The sequence below is a fragment of the Schistocerca nitens genome, chromosome 5 (assembly GCF_023898315.1).
Source record: "Schistocerca nitens isolate TAMUIC-IGC-003100 chromosome 5, iqSchNite1.1, whole genome shotgun sequence".
Classification (NCBI taxonomy): domain Eukaryota; kingdom Metazoa; phylum Arthropoda; class Insecta; order Orthoptera; family Acrididae; genus Schistocerca; species Schistocerca nitens.
The window spans coordinates 485,244,114-485,269,911 of record NC_064618.1 but is presented as its reverse complement, the minus strand read 5'-3'; the positions used below and the strand labels follow the sequence as shown (position 1 = coordinate 485,269,911).

Below are 25,798 nucleotides of genomic sequence, written 5' to 3'. Positions count from 1 at the left end.
AGTTCGCCGGCACAGCGCTACACTTAGGATTTCAAATAAAACGGTAAGAAGAATTTTACACCAAGATTTGCACATTCACCCCTGCAAAATCCAAATGGTTTAGACCCCTACGAATACAGATTATGTGAGCCGAAGCCGGTTCTGCTAAGAATTTTTGGACGTGATTAATAAAGACGAGGACATTATAAACTATTTGTGGAAGAGTGATGAAACTCACTTCCATTTCTCCGGTGATGTGTACAAGCAGAAGTTTCGATTTTGGAGTGACGTTAATCCTAGAGAACTGCATCGGCAACCATTGCACTCCGCAAAAGTTACTGTGTGGTGTGCCGCGTCTTCATTAGGGATCACAGGGCCATACTTTTTTGAAGATGGCTTTGGCAATACTGTAACAGTGACTTCACATAAATACGCATACGTGTTGGAAAATTTTTTAATTCACAACTTGCACTCTATGAAGTGAACAATGAGACGTTTTCTCCAGCAGGACGGAACAACTCCCACAATGCTCGAGTAAGCATGAGTATTGTCGCCGCGCGGGGTAGCCGTGCGGTCTGACGTGCCTTGCTACGATTCGCGCGGCTCGCCCCACGGAGGTTCGAGTCCTCCCTCGGGCATGGGTGTGTGTGTTGTCCTTAGCGTAAGTTAGTTTAAGCTAGATTAAGTAGTGAGTAAGCTTAGGGACCGATGACCTCAGCAGTTTGGTCCCATAAGATCTTAGCACAAATTTTCATGATTATTGTCAATCGTTTGTTTCTAAATTATGTGATCTCCCGAAATGAGGCTATTGCGTGGTACTCTCGTTCGCCGGACCTCACAATATGTGACTTTTTCTTGTAGGGTTATCTGGAAAGCAAAGTTTGCCAAGATAACCCTTCTCGAATAATTAAAACCCTGATAGAACGGATCCGACAGGAAGTTGTTCAAATCCCGCTGGCAATGCTACGCAATGTGATGAGTCACTTCAAGGTCCGGCTCGATGAATGTGTGCGTCTAAACGGACGCCATCTTACCAGAATCGTCTTCAAAAAATAACCGATATTTTACTATTGCAGAAAATGCTTTTTCATGTATTATAAGATTATGAAATACAAAAAAATTTTATAACGAAGTGGCTGGCCGGAGTGGCCGTGCGGTTCTAGGCGCTACAGTCTGGAACCGCGCGACCGCTACGGTCACTGGTTCGAATCCTGCCTCGGGCGTGGATTGTGTGATGTCCTTAGGATAGTTAGGTTTAAGTAGTTCTAAGTTCTAGGGGACTGATGACCTCAGCGGTTGAGTCCCATAGTGCTCAGAGCCATTTGCACCATAACGAAGTGTTTTTACATAACAACCTTTTAAAAATGGCTCTTATTTATGCCTCACCCTGTACTACTACTTCACTACCGACTCTATACGCAACAGAGTTTGGAGACAGTTTCGGTGTACAATAAGGTGACAAAAGTCTTGTGATAGCGATAAGCACATACGCAGATGGCGGTAGTGCCGCGCGCACCAGGTATAAAAGCGCAGTACATTGGCGGAGCTGTCATTTGCACTCAGGTGATCAACGCGAAAAGGTTTCCAACGTAATTATGGCCGTACGACGGTAATTAACAGACTCTGAACGCGGAGTGGTAGTTGGAGATAGGTGCACGTGACATTCCGTTCAGGAAATCATACGGAATTCATTATTACGAGACCTGCGGTGTAAACAGCGTGCCGGGAATACCAAATTTGAGGCATTAGCTCTGACCACGCACAACGCAGTGGCTAGTGATGGGACACTGGACTGTTTTTAACAATCGATTGGTCAGTCGATTGTTTTTTCTCTCAGTTGGTTTTTTTCAATGGAATGAAACAACCGAACGAAACTAGTCTTAGCGGCTATGTCAGTTATATCAGTGTTTACACTCATTCACCGTGTTTCAGTGGTTTGATTCAATGTGAGACAACTGACTGAAACAAGTCTCCGTCGGTTGTGGCCGTTGTGTGATGTTCTCTCTCCCTCGCCTGGTTTGATGGTTCCATTCATTGCGAGACAACCGGCACAAGTATCTTCGGTTACACCAGGTGTATGAATGTTTCACATGAGTGATTTCAGCCCCATACTTTATCACCATCTTCGTGGGAGGGCGACGCGGTCGCCTTGACCGCCTCCTGCTGCTGCCAGGGGCAGGGCGAGGGGATGGCGCGGTGGCCGGCGCGAGCGCAGCGCAACTTTGCCGAGACCTGCGCAAGCAGTGACTCGCCACCGCGACCCATCGCGTCGGCAGCAAGCCTGGCCCCAGCAGCAGCAGCAGCAGCAGGAGGCTGACGTGGAGCGCGCAGGACGCTCAGAGGCTACCTTTGTTCATTTAAAAAGCAGTCCGCCCCCGGTAGCTGAGTGGTCAGCGCGACAGACTGTCAATCCAAAGGGCCCGGGTTCGATTCCCGGCTGGGTCGGAGATTTTCTCCGCTCAGGGACTGGGTGTTCTGTTGTCCTAATCATCACCATTTCATCCCCATCGACGCACAAGTCGCCGAAGTGGCGTCCAATCGAAAGACTTGCACCAGGCGAACGGTCTACCCGACGGGAGGCCCTCGTCACACGCCATTTCATTTGAAAAGCAAAATGAATAACTGTCAGTACGCAAAATACCAACGGATTGTGTCGACTGTTTTCATGGACTGGTTCCTCTCAAAATAAAGGTATGTATAATAATCCAACTGATATGTAAAGCTACAACCTACTGATTGGCTTGTTTTCCATTCGGTTTCTCCCAAACACTGGTTACACTCAAAGGAATGAATGAGTAACTCAACCGATATGTAAAACTACAACCAAATGAGACGATTGTTTTCCAACAACCGACTGAATCGATTGGTTCAAATGGCTGTGAGCACTGTGGGACTTAACTACTGAGGTCATCAGTACCCTACAACTTAGAACTACTTAAACCTAACTAACCTAAGGACATCACACACATCCATGCCCGAGGCAGGACTCGAACCTGCGAATGTAGCAGTCGCTCGGTTCCACACTGTAGCGCCTAGAACCGCTCGGCCACCCCGGCCGGCCTGAATCGATTGTTTTCATTCGATTATTCCCAACACTAGCACTGGGTTACACGCTCTACTTAATGACCGAAAGCAGCGGCGTTCGCGTAGAGTTGTCAGTGCTGATAGACAAGCAACATTGCAACAGTCAGTGTGGAACGTGTGACGAACGTATCCCTCAGGATAGCGCGCCGAAATTTGACGCTGTTGGGCTGTGGCAGCAGACGACCGACGTGAGTGCCATTGCTAACCGTGCGACATCGCCTGCAGCGCCTCTCTTGGGCTCGTTACGATATCGATTGGACCCTAGAAGGCTGGAAAGCCGTGGCCTCGTTGGACGAGTCACGATTTCACTTAGTAAGAGCTGATGGTATGGTGAGAGTGTGGCACAGACCCCGCGAAGCCATGGACCCAACTTGTCTACAAGGCACTGTGCAAGCTTGTGGTGGTTCCATAGTGGTATGGGATGTGTTTGCATGGAATGGACTGGATCCTCAGGCCCAACTAAACAGATGAGCCATTCATGCACTACATTTTTATGGATGACAATGCACCATGTCACTCGGCCACAATTGTTCGAGATTGGTTTGAAGGACTTTATGGACTATTCGAGCTAATGGTTTGGCCATGAAGATCGCCCTACGTGAATCCCATCGAACATTTATGGGACATAACTGAGAGTTCAGTTCGTCTTCGTACACAAAATGGTTCACCGGCAACACTTTCGCAATTATGGACGGCTATAGAGGTAGCATGGCTCAATATATCTGCAGGGGACTTCCAACGACTTGTTCAGTTCGTCACGTCCAGTTGCTGCACTACGCCGGACAAAAGGAGGTCCGACACGATATTCGGAGCCGCGCGCGATTAGCCGAGTGGTCTAGGGCGCTGAAGTCATGGGCTGTGCGGCTGGTCCCGGCGGAGGTTCGAGTTTTCCCTAGGGCATGGGTGTGTGTGTTTGTCCTTAGGATAATTTAGGTTAAGTAGTGTGTACTGGACTGATGACCTTAGCAGTTAAGTCCCATAAGATTTCACACACATTTGAACATTTTTGAACACGTTATTAGGAGGTACCGGATGACTTCTGTCACCTCAGAGTTTACCATTCAATACACAAGACATGACGTCATAATCATTTTGCTGCGTGAAAAACTGGCTATTGTTTAAAATGGCGCGCAGTAAAACTTCAGCATCACACTTGATGGTTTAATTTATTACTTCTTTACTTCTAACTCTATTCGTAACACACTTTCCAAACATTATCTACTTTGATAATCGAATGTACCAGAAAAATTGTTTCGTTGTACCACACATAGTACCGGAGATATGACGTCGTAAATAGTGAGATAACTTAAAAACTGGATTTTGCTTAAAATAGAGGGCAAATTATTAGTGTTTCACAATGAGAGCACTTAGCGACTTCTAATAAACTGTATGCTTAATTTAAAACCTGTTCTAAACTTTTCCTCGCTTGCGTGCTTAAAGTCAATTATGTAACACATTGCCCGATTTGTAAAGTAATCAGACGTTTGAAGCTGTTTTGAACATGAGAGGTCGATTGTTTAAAGAATCGGCGGTTTACTGCTTACACGAGTCTCTTGCATAGCGAATAATTCTGTGTAGCTAGAAACGACCTCAAGTTACCCATACTTGAACGAAGCAGAACGGCTAACACCGAGCGCGATGGTGCAGTTGTTAGCACACTGGACTCGAACTAGGGAGGACGACGGTTCAAATTCGCGTATGGCCACCAAGATAGAGGTTTTCCGTGATTTCACTCCAGACAAATGCCGGAATGGTTCCTTTGGAACGGCACTGCTGATTTTCTTTCCCGTCCTTGACACATTCCGCTCTTGTGTTCCGTCTCAAATGACCTCTATCTCGACGGGACGTTAAACCCTAAACTTCCTAAAAGAACGGCTATCATTCGTCTGTGGCAGCATTCTAAAGGCTAATCTAAGATTAAGTGTCCTAATGTTCCTTGCGGAAAATAAGCTTCGCTCAGAGAAATAGCATGGTTGCCTCAAAAACAGCTTGCGTTATCTTCAAAGCTTTAGAAGTAGGTGAACAGACAGATTCGGTTTTACTTCCCAAAGGCGTTCGGCATAGTGCCACATAGCCATCTAATGACCAAGCACTATCATATGCCGCAACTTTACAAATATAGACTAGCTCTATGAATTTTTGATTGCCAACGGCCTTGCCGCAGTGCTAACACCGGTTCCCGTCAGATCACCGAAGTTAAGCGCTGTCGGGCTGGACTAGCACTTGGATGGGTGACCATCCGGTCTGCCGAGCGCTGTTGGCAAGCAGGGTGCACTCAGCCCTTGTGGGGCAAACTGAGGAGCTACTTGATTGACTGAGATGTAGCGGCTCCGGTCTGTAAACTAGCATACGGCCGGGAGAGCGGTGTGCTGACCACATGCCCGTCCCATATCCGCGTCCATTGACGCCTGTGGTCTGAGGATGAAATGGTGACCGGTCTGTACCGTTGGACAGTTTGCCTGTTCGGGTGGAGTTTAGCTCTGTGAATTTTTGATTAATACAACTCGGTATGTTCAACAGAAACAATAGCAACATGGGGTCCGCCTCAAGTGAACAAATAGAACCTCTGATGATCTCAGTTCGCATGAACAATATATAGGGCGATGATGTTACAAACTTTCAGAGATGATGGAGTAGTGAAAACGTGTTAGTTTGAGGTAAGGGACCCTGATCCGGAAACGACCGAACCGAAACTTACAAGCGAAAATCTTTCTGACACCTTTGACAGTGGAACACATGTAGTGGTACTACTGTTGCTAAAATTGAAGGGCAAGCAAGTTTCAGATGTGGCAGTATGGACCAAAACAAGAAAAACGTGTCTAGTAACACACGGGCTTAGGTTTAAGTAGTTCTAAGTTCTATGGGACTGATGACCATAGATGTTAAGTCCCATAGTGCTCAGAGCCATTTGAACACACGGGCTCTAAAATGCTTACCTTGAGAGCTATGTGCACTCGTTCGTCTTCGCTACTGTGGAGCACGTCTCTTCTACTGAACAGATGCTCCTAGTTCTTAAGGTATCCGTTTAGCAGATATTTTGTTTTGCTCTGGCCCATGCTACCACTTCTGGAAGCTGCCTACCCTACAATCTTGGCAACAACAGTACCGCTACATGTATTCCACTTTCAGAGGTATCAGAACCAGTTTCACTCATACCTTTCGACAAGGTAATTTCCGGGTCAGGGTCCACGATCTCAGATTGATACATTTGCCCTCCTCCATCATACTCAAAAGTTTGCAACTTCATCATGGAATCAAGCGCGGGGTTAGCCGAGCCGTCTAAGGCGCTGCAGTCATGGACTGTGCGGCTGGTCCCGGCGGAGGTTCGAGTCCTCCCTCGGGCATGGGTGTGTGTGTTTGTCCTTAGACTAATTTAGGTTACGTAGTGTGTAAGCTTATTGATGACCTTGGCAGATAAGTCCCATACGATTTCACACACATTTCCTTTCATCTTGGAATCACCCTGTATCAGATAGGATCTGCATCAGCTTGAGATTATTCTCTGGCAATGCTGTTGGCAAGTATCGTGGTTAGACCAGAAGGCAGAAATCCTTGTAATGGAATAATATTAGGTTCTTTCTTCTGATTATGTTTCATTTATTTTAGTGCCTCTTCTCTCTACAAAAGTCTAATTAAATGTTTCTAAGTCGTATCTTCAGCACATTTCGAATTGCTTACTGGGTCCTTAGACGCGACCTAGGCCTAAATTTTCCAAGCTATAAACGTTTAGAAGCTTAACGAAGCAATATTAGTAATACGAATATTCTAAAAAAAGAAACTTCTAATTCATTATTCTGCCGCTATATCTCTAAACAAGTTCAAAACTAGCGACATCAGCACAAAACTCTTTTTCTGTCGGTTTTGCTTACATAAAGTAAATCTCGCATCTTTGACGAACTTGATAATTCTGTAAAGTTAAAATTACAAGGGTTGAACCAGAAGTAACATTCCCAAAGAGCTCCAGCCACACAGGGAGGTGCTACGCGAAACCCGTGACCACCACCGTGTGCGGCTGTTCCTCCACTCTCGATTCGCCTGGCCGCGGTTCGCTGCGCCGCTCAGTACTGACTCAGCAGCCGTCCACGATTGAGGTGCCCGTTGTTGATCCCGCCAAGTGTGAGATTTGTGTCGTAATTCCATTTTTGCACGCAAAAGGGACTCCATCCGTGGATATTCATCGTTAGTTGGCACAAGTGCATGGCGATAAGTGTAAGTCCATTCGACACGTCCGAAAATCGTGCAGGGAGTTTAGTGCTGGGTGGAAGGAGGACCACGATGAAGAACGGAGTGGAAGACCTATAGTTTCTGGAGTGGTTATCGAACTGGTCCAACGCGAAGTGCTTCAAAAACTTGTTGCTAGGACTCCTGGGAGTTCTTACAGTACAATTGAAAGAGTTTTGACGGAAAAATTGGGGTACCACAAGTGCACTCGATGGGTACCGCATGTGCTGACAACAGAACACAAGGAGACACGCCTTCACTGTGCTCGCCAGGAAGAGTTGTTGGACTCCATTGTTACAGGGGACGAAATGTGGGTGTTTCATTTCACTCCCGAAATTTAAAAAAAAAATCCAAACAATGGCGTTAATCAGGGTCACCTGTCACAAAGAAGTTCAAACAAACTCCTTCTGATATCAAAGTCATGCCCACTGTGTTTTGGGATCGTAAGGAGGTACCGCTGATCAATTTCATGGAATCTGAAGCAACAATCAACTCAGACAATTATCGTGAAACACAATGAAAACTCAGGCGAGCTATTCAGAACCGCCGGAGAGGACGAATGACAGAAGATGTAACACTGCTTCACGATAACGCCCGACCTCACGACTCCCGCCAAACCCAGGAATTTCCAACAATCTGTGATTGGACTGTCATGCTCCACCCACCTTACAGTCCAGACCTCGCACCTAGTTCCTTGTTCCTCAAGTTAAGGGAACATTTGGTTGCCAACACTTCCAGGACGATGATGAAGTCGAAGAAGAGGTGAAACGCTTCCTCAATGAGTTGGCAGTGGAGTATGACATGCAGATACAGAATTTGGAGCACTGTCTACAACAATACATAGAAAAAGATGGCGGTTATATAGAAAAATAGAGCAAAATTTCTTCTTTCAAATGGTTCAAATAGCTTTAAGCACTATGGGATCGTTCAAATGGCTCTGAGCGCTATGGGACTTAACTTCTGAGCTCATCAGTCCCGTAGAACTTATAACTACTTAAACATAACTAACCTGAGGACATCACACACATCCATGCCCGAGGCAGGATTCGAACCTGCGACCGTAGCGGTCGCGCGGTTCCAGACTGTAGCGCCCAGAACCGCTCGGCCTCTCCGGCCGGCTGCACTATGGGACTTAACATCTGAGGTCACCAGTAGAACTACTAACTAACCTAAGGACATCACACACATCTATTCCCGAGACAGGATTCGAACCTGCGACCGTAGCAGCAGCGCGGTTTCGGACTGAAGCGCCTAGAAACCGCTCGAACACAGCGGCCGACAAAATTTCTTCTTTCCAGCGATGTAAGTTTCTATGAGAATAAACAATGTTGTCTATTTGTAAAAATGAAGGGAACCTTATTTCTGGATCAATCCTCGTATTCTCCTTTCGAAATAGACCATGAGTGGGAAATATAGGAGCTGTTATAATGGTGCGAGGAACAGAATTTGTTGGCAGTTTTGTAGGAAATATTTTCAATGGTGGGCATGTAGTGGGGTAAACGTTGGGCAAACAGGAGAGGTTCATTCCTGGAACTGCAGAATATACAATTGGAACATTTTGACTGAGGAACAGGAAAAGAAAATCTGAGCCATTCAGGCATGGTTGGAGGAAGCAAGGAAGGAACTGATCAGTATCAAGGGAGACAGGGAGCAAGGTGGTTGAGAACTGGCTGATGGTACAAAGATAGGGAGGAATAGAACACAATCTGGTAGTTCTTATTATCAATGGAAAAACAGGTATCTTCCAACAACAGAGTTATGTGGAGATGACCTTCAGGCAGGACTAGGAGTAGGAAATGTGCAGCACATTGCAACCGATCTTAAGGTGCCTAGGAAAGAGCAAAGTTCTAGGAAAAAGGAAGTGCTGCAGCTAGGTCGTAGCTGTGGACGAGGTGTAGGCCCTCAGTTACAGGAAAGTCTACAGACAGCGTACCAGCCCATCAGCATTTTCAACCAAATGTAGGGCTAAGTCATCTGACCGGCTTAAGTTCTTCGTGTAAGAATTTTTCAAAAGAGGGCCATGTACTGATAGTTTGGATAGGGATGGGACATATGAAATAGGTGGTGACCTGGACAAAATAGCTTCCCTGACTCGCAACACCAATGTTCACTTTTGTGAGCTATCCACCATCATGATCAACCATACATTAATGGAGCTATGAGACGGATTAATGTAGGGTTAGAGACAGCACCGATGGCACCCAACTTTGTGCATGTTGCTCTGGTGCCTGTCGGGACTGTCAATAGATGGAATACACTTAAACTGTACTGGGATGGGAAGACTGGTGCAGCTGAATCATTGAAGTATATGGCGTGGATCCCAGGCCACGCATGGTCGAACACCTATTGTCAAGTGTAGGAGAAGTAGGTCTTTTTTAGCGTAAATCCAGACAACGGGTTCCCCTGCCTAAAGAGTACCTCCAACAGTTTAAAAAAATTCTGAAACAATCACTCACAAGATAGATTCCAACACAAATACTACATGGCATAAAGAAAAAGAAATCATTAAAAAAAGCAAAATTGGACATTTTACAGACTTAACAGTCCTTCATCAAACCATGGAATCAATAAAAAATTAAATACAATAATTTGAAGTTGAGTTCCAATCTTTGAACTGCGCAGTAGTTTGTTCACTGACCAGTGGTACAACACACAGAAGTCCCACATGTAGTATAGAGTGTCCTACAAACTACAATTTGCTTAAATTACACATCACAGCTTTGCGTAAAATTCAGGAAATGGAATGAAATGAACATGTCATAGCTTGCTAACTGGAAATAAAGGTGAATCACAAAAGGTGTTGTAAATGTCCACCCTCGACTTGTATACACAGTTCAACACAACGCTGCGGATTCACGAATGTTGCTGCCAGAATCTCTGGTGTCACTGCCTGGATTTCATGGGTCATGTTCTGTCGTAAATCTTTCAAGTTGTGTCATTTGTTCCTATAGACCCTGCCTTTTACGCCACTCTAGAGGAAAGAGTCAGGTGGTGTTGAATCAGGTGACCTTGTGGCCACAGTCCCTTCGAAATCACTCTACTGGGGAAAAATGATTCGTCCTCTGCCATGGTCCCTCGAGATGTGTGGCATGTGGCGCCCTCCTGTGGGTGCCAGCCGAGGATAAGTTCTTCATCGTCCAACTGGCCCATAAATAAACTGCTCTTGCCACAGCTGACTCGAAAAAAATTGCTCCGATGACTCGAAGCTGTGATACTGCACAGAACACATCAAACGTCTGTGAATGCAGGGTTTGCTCGAACAGTGCAAGTGGATTTTCATTACACCACAAACGTGTATTTAAAGAGTTTACATAGCCAGAGAGGTGGAACCATACCTCGTTATTGAACCATGTGTACTACAAAATTCCTGGCCTCTGAGCAATAAATTGCTGAAACCAACGGCAAAAGTAATGCATTTGTCTCTGTCACTGAACAACTGTATACCTGCATGGATACATGCCTTCTTTCTTCGCACCTCTGTAACGTGTGCTCTGTGACATTCCACATTCCTGAGATAAACGTCGAACCGACTTTGCATTAGATGCCAACAATCGTTGTTTCACGTCAGTCACCTTTTCTTTCGATAATGGCGGCCATCCCCAGCCATGAAGATCGAGCAATGTTCCACTGCTTTCCATGTTGTTCACTAACTTTTGCATGCAGCATTTAAACAGTATATTCTGGTCACACAACCATTCAGCAAACATTCGCTGACATCTCTTAACGGAACCAGTAATCCAATATTGTTTCAAAAGAAAGAAACGCTCTTCAACAGAATAGCAATACTTTATCAATAAACACTGAACAATGAGCTCCAACCACAGTGACACGCAGAAACGCAATGACAAACGATGTTGCAGAATGCAATGTTGCCATGTCAAACAACACAAATTACACTGCGCAATTTTAGCGGAATTGCTACACATGTTTGCGGGATCTCTTTCACGTGGAACACCCTGTATTATCATTGTATGAAAGCACGGACTGTAATTATAGGACTACGTCAAAGGGTAGAGGAACATGCATTTACATCAGAAAAGAAATACAGGCAAAATCAAGACATGATCTTAGTACAGTAAGTGAAGACAAACGGTTTGAAATATCAGTTATTGAATTAACAGGACTTAATGACACCGACTGATAGTGTGGATGCTTTTTTTAATAAACAGACAGAAGTTCTATGCCAAGTACAAAAGTCAACACAATTTTATGTGGGGATATAAAAATAAATACAAATATCATAAATGAAACTAGTGGCACCCTTCCAAGTATCATTGGGAATTTTGGCATGTACCTGTTGGTAAATAGTGCAACAAGGATTACTGCAGCTGTAACTGACAATGTATCCACAAATATGGACAGGAAAAAATTTGATGTGGCTATAAAAGATTTTGGGCTACCAGACAATGTTTGCCAAATAATAACACTAAATCAGCCATAGAAAAATTCCCTAAGCTGTAAGCTTACAAAAGACGTGGATCAGATATCAAAATGTAAGATTTTTCAAAGAACTACCAAACCAAAGCTGGAATGAAGTATATGGGGAAACCAATGTAAAGTTAAATTCTCTAAATTCTCAACAATATTTAAATTGAAGTTTGACAAGACATTTCCAAAAGTACCTGCATCAACATCAATGACTCACAAAAACAAATGGATAACGGCAGATATTGGGAAGTTCTTCCAAATCCTTAACTACCTCAGTTGCTTGAAAAAGATTCATAATCAGCCAGAGTTCTTGAATTTCTGTCATAGGTGCAAAACGATTTATAGAAAGATGCTGATTACTGCCAAAAAGTCATTTACTGACAAAAAAAACAATGCAGAGAACAAAAGCAAAGCAGTCTGGGATGTCATAAAAAAGGAAACATGAAGAGATAAGCAAAGCCATCATAACAAAGAAGAAGAAAAACTTATGATAAAAGCATTCGTTGGAAAAATGTTTTCTTCTTGGAACAAAGTGTTGGAAAGGTTTGCTTATCATGAAAAGTTGAATTATTATATGTCTTGCTGTATTAGGAATTCAATTTATAAAGGTATGAACTGGTTTGATGCAACTCTCCATGCTTCTCTATCCTGTGCAAGCTTCTTCATCTCTGAATAACAACTGCAACCTACATCTTGCTGAATCTGCTTACTGTATTCATCTTTCGGGCTCCCTCTACGATTTTTGCCTCTTATACTTCGCTGCAATATTAAGTTGGTGATCCCTTGATGTCTCAGAATGTGTCCTGTCAACCGATCCCTTCTTTTGGCCCAGATGTGCCACAAATAGCTTGTCTCCCCAATTCCATTCAATACTTTCTCGTTAGTTACATGATAAATTCATCTAATCTTCAACATTCTTCTGTAGCACCACGTTTCGAAAGTTTTTATTCTCTTTTTACCTAAGTTGTTTATTGTCCAAGTTTCATTCCCATACATGGCTACACTCCAGAAAAGACTTCGTAACGCTTAAATCTATACTCGACGTTTGCAAACTTCTCTTCTTCAGAGACGCTTTTCTTATGAGTGCGAGTCTTCATTTTATATCCTCTTTGCTTCGGCCATCAGCAGTTATTTTGCTGCCCAAATAGCAAAACTCGTCTTCCACTGTAAGTGTCTCATTTCCTAATTTAATTCCTTCAGCATCACCTAATTTAATTCGACTAAATTCCATGACCCTCACCTTGATTTTGTTGGTGTTCATCTTATATCCTCCTTTCAAGACACCGTCCATCATGTTCAACTACTCTTCCAAGTCCCTTTCCGTCTCTGACAGAATCTACAATGCCATTGGCAAACCTCAAAGTTTTTACTTCTCCCTGAACTTTAATTCGTACTCCAAATTTTTCTTTGGTTTCCTTTACTGCTTGTTACAGATTGAGTAACATCGGACAATTGCTACAACCTTATCTCACTCTCTTCTCAACAACTACTTCTCTTTCATGCCCCTCGACTCTTTATAACTGCCATCTTGTTTCTGTACAATTTGTAAACAGCCTTTCGCTCCTGTATTTTACCCCTATTACCATCAGAATTTCAAAGAGTGTATTTCAGTCAACGTTGATAAAAGTTTTATCTAAGTCTAAAAATGCTATAAACGTAGGTTTGCATTTCCTTAACCTATTGTCTATGAGAAGTCATAGGGTCAGTATTGCCTCGCGTGTTCCTAGATTTCTTCGGACTCGAAACTGATCTTCCTAGAGGTCAGTTTCTACCAGTTTTCGATTCTTCTGTAAAGAATTCGTGCTATTTTTTGCAACCATGATTTATTAATTTGATACTTCGGAAATTTTCACTTTTGTCAGCACCCACTTTATTATGTTCTTCTTAAAGTCCGAGAGTATTTCTCTGTCTCATATATCTTGCTCACCAGAATGGAAGACTTTTGTCAAGGCTGGCTCTCACGAGGCTATAATTAGTTCTTAGGGAATATTGTCTACTCCTGGGGCCTTGTTTAGACTTGCGTCTTTCAGTGCTCTGTCGAAGTCATCTCATAGTACCATCTCATCTTCATCCGCGTCCTCTTCAATTTGTATAATATAGCTCTCAAGTACATCTCCCTTGTATAGATTATATACTCCTCCCACCTTTCAGCTGTCCCTTTTTTGTTTAAGATTGGTTTTCCATCTGAGCTCTTGACATTCATACGGATGCATCTCTTTTCTCCGAAGGCCTCTTTAATTTTCCCGTAGGCAGCATCTATCTTTCCCCTAGTGATATATGCTTCTAAATCCCTACGTTTATTCTCTAGCTATTCCTGCTTAGCCATTTTGCCCTTCCTGTCTTCGCCTGCTTCATTTACAGCATTTTTATATTTCCTTTTTTCATCAATTAAATCCAATATCTCTTGTGTTACCCAACGATTTCTACTAGGCCTATTTGGTTCTGTGATGCCTTCACTGTTTCATGTCTCAAAGCTGCCCATTCTTCTTCTGCTGCATTGCCTTCCCCTGTTTTTGTTATCATTCCCTAATGCTCCCTCTGAAACTCTCAACAGCCTCTGGTTCTTTCAGTTTATCCAGGTCCCATCTGTTTAATTTCCTATTGTTTTGCAACTTCTTCGGTTTTAATTTACAGTTCATAACGAATAAATAGTGGTCAGAATCCACATCTGCCACTGAAAATGTCTTATAATTTAAAATCTAGTTCCTAAATATCTGGCTTACCATTACATAATAAATCTGAAACCGTCTGGTGTCTCCAGTTCTCTTCCACGTGTAGAATATTTTTTCAAAATTCGTAAACCAAGTATCAGCGACGATTAAACTACGCTCTGCGCAAAATTCTACCAGGTGGCCTCCTCTTTCATTCCTTTCCCCTTACATATTCAACTAATATTTTTCCGTCTCTTCCTTTTCCTACTATCGAATTCCAGTCCCCCATCACAATCAAATTTTCGTCTCCCTGAACCATCTGAATAATTTCTTTTACCTCATTATACATTTGTTCAATCTCTTTATCATCTGCGGAGTTAGTTCGCATATAAACTGCTGCTTCTGTGGTGGGTGTGGGCTTTGTGACTGTCTTGCCTACAATAATGCGTTCAGTATGCTGTTCATTAAATCTACTCCTGCGTTACCTATATTTGATTTTGTATTTATAACATTTTTGTATTTATAAAGTTTTTGTGTTTTTTATTTTATTTTTGTATTTATAATCCTGTATTCACCTGACTAGAAGTCCTGTTCCTTCTGCCACCGAGTTTCGCTAATTCCCACTATATCTAACTTTAAACTTTCTGTTTCCGTTTTCAAGTTTTGTAACCTACCTGTCCGATTAAGTGATATGACCTTCAACGCTTCGATCCGTAGAACGTCAGTTTTGCTTCTCGTGGTAACGACATAAGCACTATGGGACTTAACATCTGAGGTCATCAGTCCCCTAGAACTTAGAACTACTTAAACCTAACTAACCGAAGGACGTCACACACATCCATGCCCGAGGCAGGATTCGAACCTGCGACCGTAGCGGTCGCGCGGTTCCAGACTGATGCGCCTAGAACCGCTCGGCCACACCGGCCGGCTCTAACGACATCATCCTCAATAGTCCCCGCCCGCAGATCCGAATGGGGGATTATTTTGCCTCCGGAATATTTTACTCAAGAGGATGTCATCATTATTTAACCATACATGCCCTCGGGAAACGTTACGGCTATAGTTTCCCCTTGCTTTCAGCCATTCGCAGTACTAGCACAGCAAAGCCGTTTTGGTTGATGTTACAAGGCCAGATCAACCAATCACCCAGACTGCAACCACTGAAAAGGCTGCTACCCCTCTTGCGGAACCTCACGTTAGTCTTACCTCTCTGCAGATACCCCTATCTTGTGCAAATACGGTACGCCTATCTGTATCACTGAGGCACAAAATCCTCCCCACCGAAGGCAAGGTCTATGGTTGAATGGGGGAGGGAGGGTGAAATGAAGTCTGCAATCGTATTTCTGTCGAGAAATGTTATCTTCACTGCCTTACCTCACGATGTATATGTTAGAAATACATGGTGACACAGATGAAATTTGTAATCATAATGGATTGTTGGAGTTCGTTGCTGAAGATAACTCCTAACTCCGACTTGTCCTCTTGGCTTCGGCGTACAAATTACAGAAGAATTTCACACGACATAATAAATAAAGTAGGTTCTGTTATGGCTAGCGTAGTCTTACACAATACTATAAAGTTCGTAAAATATTCCTGTTATTACTCCATAATTGTGGAGTGAACTAGCAACGTACATCAACACGAGCAAGTTTCTATTTGCTTTCGAAGTGTCAGTGGTGATAATTTTCAAATTAATGAAATATGTTTTTGGTTTCTTTAATACTGAATCTACTGTAGCTGAAGTATTGTCGACAATTTTGAATGCTTTTCTGCAAAACTCCTCTCTACAGCTCCAAAAATGATAATAGTGTCAGAGATAGAGTGAAGTTATCTCGAAACGATGAAGTATGAGCTCTTCCTAGGAACTGACTAAAAAATTTGATGTCGAAGATCCGAAATTTCCAAAAAGTTCGAAAGAATTTTCGAAAACTCAATGACGGCCCACTGCCCTCTTCTTTTGCAAGCTGCCGCAATTATTACAGGAAAATATGTTTTGAGGTTTTAGATGTTTCGAGGATCCATTTTCTAATGTTGTTATGACTCACTTCAAAGAAATAGATACATTTATTCTTTGCGAAACTAAAGATTGCAGTTATATAACAGAGTTTTATAAGGATGACTTTTACCCAGATATATTAACTGTTCACAGAAATATGATGTTAGATGTGCGTAAATCTAAAAATTATTTTGTTGGAAGTACGGAATACTTAGTGCGCTTCTTTTCCTCAAAATGCACTTGAGCGAACTAATCCCACATCACTTTGACCATATCAGTTTCCACATGTGCAACAGAACGTTTTTCATCCGTCCTTAAAAACTTACCTGCACAACAATATGACGCAAGAGAAATTGATCGACAATATTACTATGCGTGTCGTAAACAAGAAGCAAAAAGCTTGAACTTTGATAATGTGACAAACATTTTCATCAAATGATCTATTTTTCGCAGAAACTCATTCTTTATGAGTGAAAATTAGAGATTACACAAAGATGTGAAAAAAGTTCTATGTGGAATGTGAATTACTTTTTGCATTAATTAATTAGTATGGAAAAAGAACCAAATAAACAATATTTTGTTTATCAAGTGTGGCTCATTCAAAAATACCTGGAACTGGATTTTACGCATCAGGCTTCAGTATCAATTTTTGCTATAGAAGCAAGGGGTACACTCAGGAGGCGGCCTCATTTTCCCAGAAAATATAGGAGGACGCTACAAGCTCTGCTCTTTGTAAATCTCAAGCACTGTCCGTCCTGTCTCTATTGTTCTCCATGTAGAATTGTTTCAGTGTTGTTACTTCAGCGTGACATACTACTTTCAGGAGATACGTGGCTGTGGCCTCATCTGTAGTGAGGGAAATGAGAAGACAAAGCATCGATACTACGATGATGAAAAAATTTTATGTACTGTTATTTCATCAACTATGTGGCAGAAACATCAGCCATCATGATGAAGTCAGTTGTTGAAAAAAAACTATATTAACGAAGCAGTAGAATGTACCAAGTTTTAGTCATTCTACATAGTATTCCCCTTCTCTCCTTCCACGACCGTAGATTTACCCGGTCTTACCGAACACTAGAAAATCTGGACAACGTGAAGGCCATTCAAGTACTATGTGCTGTGATGCTCTAAAGGTGGAATGGTCAACCTTTAGTAATCCGCTGGACTGATTCACGAACTTCCTTAAGCTAGCGGACTGGTTCGTTACGTGACACAAAATCAAAACTATAGCGTCCGCGACGGTAATGTTTGTGGGATAACGCACCGATACGAATGGCAGTCCTTCCCCGATACTCCACGCCAACAAATGTTGCCTCAAACGACGCATTTTTAAGGCTACATTTCATATTCACCCCTTCTCCTAATGTTTTACTTACGCGTCGTGAACATTGTTTCTCGAATTGCGACATTCTACGATACCTGTCTTGCCGGCCGGGGTGGCCAAGCGGTTAAAGGCGCTACAGTCTGGAACCGCGCGACCGCTACGGTCGCAGGTTCGAATCCTGCCTCGGGCATGGATGTGTGTGATGTCCTTAGGTTAGTTAGGTTTAAGTAGTTCTAAGTTCTAGGGGCCTGATGACCTTAGAAGTTAAGTCCCATAGTGCTCAGAGCCATTTGAACCATTTGATACCTGTCTTAAAAGCTCACGTTGCAAAAGTTTGCAACGTCGTTAGTAATGAAATGAAGTTGACGACACGTAAATAAACGAAAGCGTCTGAAGATGAGATGCCAGATATCTTGAGATATCATGAAAAAATAAACGCATTAAAAACATGGGTGCAGCTAATTCATTATAAATTATCTTCGATAGTTGCAGTATTCTAATACGCTCACAACGGACAAGCATTATTTATTAATGTTGATACGAGAAAGGATAGAAAAATAAAATTCGGCAAAATGAGATAAGCAATTCCAATCGACAAGCCATTTCTGGTAACTTTACGATTTTTGGCTACGGACAGCTCATTTCGAATGTTTGAAATTTTGAAACTAAATTTGTGAGTATCCACAACCACTATTAGCAAGCAGTTTTCAAATATTTGTCCCAAAATACTTATAATGGCTTGTCGCACTGACGTGGGTTGTCTCTGTAAAAGTAAATAAATGCAATGAAAACGCCTCTCCCCCCGTCCCCTCTCTGTCTCCCTCTCGGTTTCACGAAATTTTTCAGCGGGCCGGCTTGAAACCTGTAGTGGACTGACAAGGCAGCCAGTCCACAGAGACGGGTAGCCGAAAGGGCACACGTACACACATGCCGACTGGCGCGAAGTCTGGAACAGGATACGTGATGAATGTGATAAAGAAAAGAACGTAGCTACTAGAACACTTAACTTTTATATCGTCCTTTGGTATACAACATTCTTGATGATACAAGTGAGACTATCTTGAGATACATGCAATGGTACAAATGGCGCCTTGCTAGGTCGTAGCCATTAACTTAGCTGAAGGCTATTCTAACTGTCTCTCGGCAAATGAGAGAAAGGCTTCGTCAGTGTAGTCGCTAGCAACGTCGTCGTACAACTGGGGCGAGTGCTAGTCAGTCTCTCGAGACCTGCCTTGTGGTGGCGCTCGGTCTGCGAGCCTGACAGTGGCGACACGCGGGTCCGAGATGTACTAATGGACCGCGGCCGGTTTAAGCTACCACCTAGCAAGTGTGGTGTCTGGCGGTGACACCACAAAACCAATCGCAGTTCGGATCCGAAACGTGGGCCACCGGTTGCCCATTCGTGCTCTAAAACATGACGCGACAGCTGATGAAATTGGCATCCATCCAGACTTGGTCAAGGAGCTTCAGTTCTGACACGAACTGTTCGAAAAACTAAAATAAGAGATTAGACCTGGTTGCACTTATTTGTATGTATCATCGCAATGTGATTGATGATAAACTACGTCGATAATGTCCATGCTGGAGCTAACATCTGCGTGGGCACCCTTGTAAGAGGCGGTCTGCACCGCTAACCTGAAGAAAAAGCAGATACCACACATTCATGTGATTTCATAGGCTTAGGTGGGCAAGGAATCCACCTTCTTCAGTGCAGGTCCGACCTCCTATGGGAATCTTGGAAGAGCAAATATGGAGAAAATGGACAGGGGCGGCAGATAACGTGGCGCTCGATGGGATTGTGGATCGGCCGTGAGGCGAGTCGAGATAGTCCGTGCACTTGATATAATTCTGTGTCCTGAATGGCGCACTGGTTACCGCACCTGCCTAGTAAGTAGGAGATCCGGGTTCGAATCCCGTCCCGGTACACATTTTCACTCGTCGCCACCGATTCCGCGCAATGTCCCAGTACAGCTGACAGCAGGGATCCTTCCCCTTTCCTTTCCTTTCTTCCCCTCTACACCTTCAATTTACTTCTAACCTGAAGGGGTCTGTCCTGCAGCGCATCACCGACGGGCTACCAGTTACGACACAATGGTGCATGTAGCTGTTGCGTAAAACATTGTTCCCACACAGCAATCCCAGTCGTAAGAACTTACATAAGCAGGGACATAGGCCTTCCTTTCCGTTTATAAGACTCGTGTGTGATTCGGATGCTTTAGCGTTGTACACGCTTCTCAATGATTAATATCACTGATTACGCGAGAGATACGCATTTTATTAGGCCTACTCTCCTTGCACTCAGTCTCGGTAAAAGAACCGAAGACTCACTTGTAAGTAAGTCCACAGCTCGTGGTCGTGCGGTAGCGTTCTCACTTCCCGCGCCCGGGTTCCCGGGTTCGATTCCCGACGGGGTCAGGGATTTTCTCTGCCTCGTGATGACTGGGTGTTGTGTGATGGCCTTAGGTTAGTTAGGTATAAGTAGTTCTAAGTTCTAGGGGACTGATGACCGTAGATGTTAAGTACCATAGTGCTCAGAGCCATTTGAATTTTGAACTCACTTGTAAGGTCCCGTCGGCGACTGGGTCATGAGAGACAGAGCACAAGCTTAGATTGCTGAAGGATGGGTAGGAATTTGTCCGTGTCCTTTTCAAATGAGCCATCCCGGTGTTTGGTTAAGATACTTAGGGAAACCGGGGGAAACCTATATCTCTATGGTCTGAGTGTATTCGAGCAGTCGTCCTTCAGATTGAGAATCAAGTGTCTTAACCAATGGCCGGCCGCCGTGGCCGAGCGGTTCTAGGCGCTTAAGTCCGGAACCGTGCGACTGCTACGGTCGCAGGTTCGAATCCTGCCTCGGGCATGGCTGTGAGTGACGTCCTTAGGTTAGTTAGGTTTAAGTAGTTCTAAGTTCTAGGGGACTGATGACCTCAGATGTTAAGTCCCATAGTGCTTAGAGCCATTTGAAACATATATTAATAATCTTAACCATTGTATCACCTGGATAGGTACTCACGTTGGAGAATGAATATGTCTCACACAGCTATACATAGTTTTAAGATTTTAATTCCTATTCACCAATTCAGAATTAAGCTTTTCATGTGTCTGCAAACAAATTTTTATGGAACTTGCAATTGTAAGCCGGCCGTCGTTGTCTACGGTTCTAGGCGCTCAGTGCGGAACTGCGCGACTGCTACGGTCGCAGGTTCGAATCCTGCCTCAGGCATGGATGTGTGTGATGTCCTTAGGTTAGTTAGGTTTAAGTAGTTCTAAGTTCTAGGGGACTGATGACCACAAATGTCCCATAGTGCTCAGAGCCATTTTTTTTTTTTTTGCAATTGTAAACATAACTTTGACATTCACATGGTTTTTATTGACTTCAAAAAAGTTTATGATGGCATACTTAAGGGCAAGATCACGTATATCATCTACGTCTACGTGACTTGACTACTCTACAATTCACACTTAAGTGTCTGGCAAAGGGTTCTTCGAACCACCTTCAGGACATTTCTCTACTGCTCTACTCTAATAGCGCGTGGGAAAAATGAGCTCTTAAATCTTTCTGTACGAGCTCTTATTTTACTATGATGATCATTCCTCCCTATGTAGGTTGTCTACAATAAAGTGTTTTCACGTTTACAGGAGAAAATTGGTGATTGAAAGAGCTTCAGTTTCTAGAAAAGTTAAAACGCCCAATACAGTTGTCTTTGGAGGAAAGTCAGTACATGAACTTCAGAGCACTTTGATGTCAAAACTGGTTTTAGACAAGGAGACGCCTTATCTCTAATACAAATAGAGAACACCAAAAATTAAACCCAGGTGGATTAAGTAAAACAATAAATCGGCTTGCGTATGCTGACGATGTTGTTGTAATAAGTGGTAGCAAAGAGAACTTGCAACTTATGACAAGTTCCTGTAGAAGTATTACAAGGAAAGTAGGGTTACAAATTAATGTGGAGAAAAGTGATTACAAGATGTTGTGCAAGTCACCCATTGGCGGGACCACACTGAAAACTGATGAAGTCACTTTTTAAAAGAATAGACATCTTTAAATTTTTAGGAAGCGTTTTTAGCGAGCAGAACAGAATGGAAGTTGAGAATAAAGCAAGGAACGCATGGTAAACAGTGAATGTTCTGGCTCACGGGACGTGCTGTGCAGCAGAGAAATTTCTAGGAGTTTTAAAATCAGACTAAACTGAGCGTAATTCTGCAGGTAGCTCTACATGGGTCTGAAACATTTACATTAAGAAAAACTACTTAACTTCGAGAGAAAGATATTAATGAAAATATTCGGCCCCAAGAGGGACCCCCGATCACCGGAATTAAGAATATTAAAAATGAGGAATGGCAGAACTTTATACACAAGGTAATACTGGACGAAAGATGAAGTGAAGAATACTGATGTGGGCAGGACACCTAATTAGAATGGAAGAGAAAAGAGTACGGCGACTACCATTCTCAGGGTCCGTGGAGATTATAATGTGCCGAGGAAGGCCACGGGGAAGATGGAAGGATGAAATCAACAGGGGTACCAGATGAAGGGCTTGAAAAAAGGAGACTGGACTACGAAAACCAGGAACAGAAATGATTGGTGGGGCAATGTAGAGAAAGCATATGTTCTCCCAGGAGGAGAATAAGAAGAAGAGGAATGCTTCTTTTAAAAAGGCTGTGTCCAATTTTCGCCTCCTAGTAACATTACCGATACTATCGTCCCTGTTTATTGGATGCCGCATCTAAAGTTCTCGTACTACCTAGCAAAATTACACGCTGCTTCTATCATTCCTTAAGCAACGTTCTCATTCAAATGGTTAAAAATTCAATTTTTTGTAAATTTGCATTTTTTGGAAGGTATATTGTGTGTAGAATGTTGGGACTAAAAGGCTTTTTAATCCGTGCGTTACAAAAGTTTTACAGTCCATTGTTCGAAGCAGTGTCACGGCCGCCGTGAGACGCTCTCAACCGGAGACGGCCGGCACAGGTAGAAAACTTGTCGTGCCGTGACGCACGGCCACAAAATCATTTATGTTGGAGTATGCATGCAAACATATTCCCCGAAAAAGCTGACTAACAACGTGTGCAGGCTGCCGAACGTAGGATACCCATCTCAGCCACATCGGCTTTCCTCGCCAAGAAGAACGAGGGAATTGCTCTACAGGAACAATTAGAGTTAGAAGAACAGTTGACATACGGTCCTGGAATTGCAGACTAAACATAAGTAACGAAAACACTTTTTTTGGTCAGATTTTTGTCAAAATTGGTCAACCCATAGTTTCTGGTCCGCCATATTGGATTACCCATTTTGAAATTTTGAAAATCTAACTTCAGATTTGCGTTCAGCGACATTAGAAATATATAATAACATGTAGTTTTTATGCAAATTGAACTAATAATACATATAAAAGTTTTCCCTAAACTTTAAACCGATTTTAATGTCTAGTACAAGGTGAAACATACGTGGTTGGAAACCACTTAAGCATTCTGTTGCAAAAACTCTTATTTAAATAGCTCTTCTCAATTAAGCTCAATTTTTACGAGATAACTTATCTGGATACATGCTTTTACTAGCTGAGGGCGATGTTTGATAAATACTGTTGTTTCTGATTTCGCAGTTTCTTCTGTGCATCAGAAACGGGGTACTTAGCAGGAGATCAATCGATCTTCTTCTGAGGTCAGTACTGAGCATTGAACTGACACTTTAGGGGCCCAATTTCAGACGCTTATATCTGCAGTCCGACACTTGCCCATTTAACCACTTTTCTTTCCCTTTTTCCTCCATTTTCCTCCATTAAGACACTGCAGTCGTGTGATTGTCCCTTTAATTAATCAAACATGGGGAATTCAAAACACTGCAATGTTGATTTATTCCATAGCTCGTTCACAATTTAATTTACAAAAAACTCTTATCATGACGAGGTCATGCTGTATGAGAATACAGATCTTTGCGTCTATAGAGAGCTGCTGAATATTAGTTCCATAGGGACGCCAGTACCAGTGTGAGACAGAGGCAGCAGAATATATTATACGTCTCTCACACCATGAGACAGTAGTAGTAGTAGTAGTAGTAGTAGTAGTAGCTTTATTCATCTGTAGATCTCTTTTTACAAGGATGTAGGACATGTCAAAGTATTCACAAATTTAGATCAATTGAAAATAAGCTAATTCGTATACACATATATTTACAGACTTCTAGTTAGAGACAATCATTAGATTTACTCCTGGTATACAATACTTTTTTTTACAAATAACTTATTAAATAATGTAATGCCACATTGTCCACTCATATCTCACTATCAGTCACTAGACACACTATACACACATTGTTTCATAACATTTCACTCACTACACACACACACACACACACACACACACAAACAAACAAACACACGCAGGTGATCTCTGGGCCATTTTCTGTACCGCAACTTCCCATTTGCTATCCTGAAAAACTGAGTCAGCATCCCTCCATAATGAGTGAGATGTTGAGCTCAGAAAGAGGAAGAGGTGTTAGTATTGTGCCATGCATAGCTTGGGGGTAAGTATTTCTAGAAAGGAAAACCAAGAAAGAAAAATGCCGGGATGGTTCCTTTCAAAGGGCACGGCCGACTTCCTTCCCTGTCCTTCCCTAATCTGATGAGACCGATGACCTCGCTGTCTCGTCTCCTTCCCTAAAACCAACCAACCAACCAACCAAGAAAGAAAAAAGCATAAAGTGAAGGTGTTATGTGGAATGTTGGATATTTTATAATCATTATTATTATTATTTATCTGTATAACATTTTTCATCAAACCCCTACTTTGTTTTAGTTAAGTAATCCTTCAATGTATAAAATGTACTGCATAACAGGTACTCTTTAGCTGTCCTTTTAAATAAGTGTATTTTTGGAATTTTTTGAATCTCTTTTGGTAATTTATTGTACAGCTTTATTCCTTGGTAGGCTGTATTGAGTTTTATGTTTTTTTTGGTAAATGTAAGTTGAGTCTATCTCTTGTTGCATGGTCATGGACAGAGCTGTTTGTGCAGTAATTACCAATGTTATTTTTAATGTGTACAACTGACTGGTAAATGTATTCACATGGAGCAGTTAAAATCCCCAGTGTTCTGAACAGATCTTTACAATGAGCTCGACTACTAGTTTTGGTTATTATTCTTATGGATCTTTCTGTAGTTTGAAAATTGTGTTCATATTTTGTGCATTTGTTCCCCAAAACAGAATGCCATAGCTAAAAACTGAGTGTACATATGAATAATATGTAACTAAAAGACACTGCATGTTGCACACTGATGATAGGATTCTAAGGGCATAACATGCTGCTGACATTCTGTTTGCAAGTACCTTTGTGTGCTCACACCACTTCAACTGAGAATCAGTATTCATTCCTAGAAACTTTGCATTTGTTACACAGTCTATAAAGGTGCCATCTACATTTAATTTAACATTGTCGTTTTCCTCTTCAAAATGAAATTCATGGCATTAGTTTTCTCTGTGTTCAATGTCACTCTATTACTTATTGACCAATCATAAACTTCCCTGAGCGTCTCATTTCCTTTCTCGGCAAGGAGTTACCTTGTTTTCTCAGTGACTATAATATTGCTGTCATCAGCGAAGAGGATTTTTTAACCGTGAGTAACATTACTGAGAAAGACATTGATGAATATCAGTAACAGTATTGGTCCTAATATGCTACCTTGCAGAACCACTATATTAATGTTTTTTGGTTCTGATAAGTGTTTAGCTAAATGTTTAGATCTATTTGAAGTATGTGTTATCTCTACTCTTTGTACCCTATCTGTTAGATATGATCGAAACGAGTCATCAGCTACCCCTCTTATTCCTAATACTTCTAATTTATTTAATAGAATCTTGTGGTCGACAGTATCAAACGCCTTAGAAAGATCCAAAAATATACCTGTGACACACTCATCTTTATCAAGAGCATTAAATACAACTTTTGTGAATTCTACTATGGCTGACTCCGTAGTTTTGACACTTCGGAAACCAAACTGTGATTCGCTTAAAACATTGTATTTATTCAGGTAATTCATTAATCTGTCTTTCATAATTGCTTCTATTATTTTTGAGAATGGTGACAGCAGGGAAATGGGCCGGTAATTTTCTA

General features: G+C 42.4%; 1 pseudogene; it reads left to right on the top strand.

The window, feature by feature from the left end:
• The first annotated feature begins 5,208 nt into the window (after window positions 1–5,208).
• Window positions 5,209–5,326, top strand: LOC126261307 (5S ribosomal RNA; annotated as a pseudogene).
• The last annotated feature ends 20,472 nt before the right edge of the window (window positions 5,327–25,798 follow it).